General features: G+C 38.1%; 1 protein-coding gene across 2 annotated transcripts in view; it reads left to right on the forward strand.

Annotated features, from left to right (window-relative positions):
• mapk8ip1b (mitogen-activated protein kinase 8 interacting protein 1b) overlaps positions 1–1,293 on the forward strand; it is a 65,459-nt gene that overhangs the window by 43,191 nt on the left and 20,975 nt on the right. The window lies entirely within an intron of this gene.

Consider the following 1,293-nt stretch of genomic DNA (forward strand, 5'->3'; position numbering starts at 1 on the left):
TTACAAGAGTGTTTCATTTTGCAAAGGGTCTGAGGTGTTCTGCTGATTGGGTGTGTGGTTGTGCAAATTGTGTGTAGTGTTTAAAAAAAAAATTGTCCTGCTTTCAAAATAGTGCTTAAGCAATCGAAAAAAAATCGAAAAATATTGCTTTTCCAAAAGCCACGCTGCTCTAACCCTGACCAGTGTTCAGAACTGCTTTTGCACTACCACAGGAGTCTGTCACTCACTGTCAAATAATGCAGATCTAATTGCATATTTTTGCATTTTTACAGCTCCACTGACCTGGAAACAGTGACCCTGGTCTCTCTCTGTATTTTACAGTCCTCTAAGACGAACTGCCTGCAAATCATCATTTGAGTTTTGTCTGTGCCACCTGACTAAAGCTATTACTGTCAGCTGGCTGTCATAGTTTTCTATCTGTAGGTATGCTTGGATGAAAAGAATCCACCCGGAAACACTTTTCTATCACTATTAGTTCTATACCTTTTTTGGTGATGTGCTACACAATTCAGGCTATGTAAGGGTGAGTTATTTGGCATCTTGTATTGCCATAATGTCTTTAAAATCTGTACATTCTTTCTATATATTTTAGACATGGAGTGGCGGCTTTTCAAAAAGCAGGTAAAACAGCTGTGAACTTGTGAGGCCGAAAGGAAAATTCACCTCCTTTGCGTATGTGTGAAATCCATGCAAGATGAGTAAACAGAGAACAGAGAGACCACTTTCTATACCTAGATGAGCAGACCAGAATGCAATGCAAAGGGATTGTGCAGATCTGTCATCAGGTGTATGTTTAGTACAAAGGTCTTGTCAAACATTTATTTAATCATTTTTTTCTGCCCAATTTTTTCTTGATTTGAATAAACTTACTACCCATGATTGTGGTTGTCTAAAGGCATTCTGGTGCAAGGTAGAATGGCAAGGCTTAGTGACACTTTGAAAATGTAATCTGATGTTTTCAGCTTAAGATTTATGAGATCATTATTCCATTGTACTGCAGCAGAAATAATAAATAAGTTTTAACCATCAAACTCACAAAACACACCCCAATCTGCTGCTGATGGATTTTACGCTGACAAGATGTTGTCGGCTGCTTAATGTCTTCAAAGTTCATGCAAAGACAACTTTCAAGAAACGTTCACCCATTTAACATTGAAATATAATAACTGAGGTTTGGTTTTCTTGCTTTTGTATGAAGAGAATGAACAATGTCAGGCCTAGGAGAGAGCAAGAAAAAACCATTTCAGAGCAACCATTTCCCTTTGTAGTTCTGTGCAGTTCTGACAGCTAGCT

This window comes from Etheostoma cragini, chromosome 1 (assembly GCF_013103735.1).
Source record: "Etheostoma cragini isolate CJK2018 chromosome 1, CSU_Ecrag_1.0, whole genome shotgun sequence".
NCBI classification, from domain to species: Eukaryota; Metazoa; Chordata; class Actinopteri; order Perciformes; family Percidae; genus Etheostoma; species Etheostoma cragini.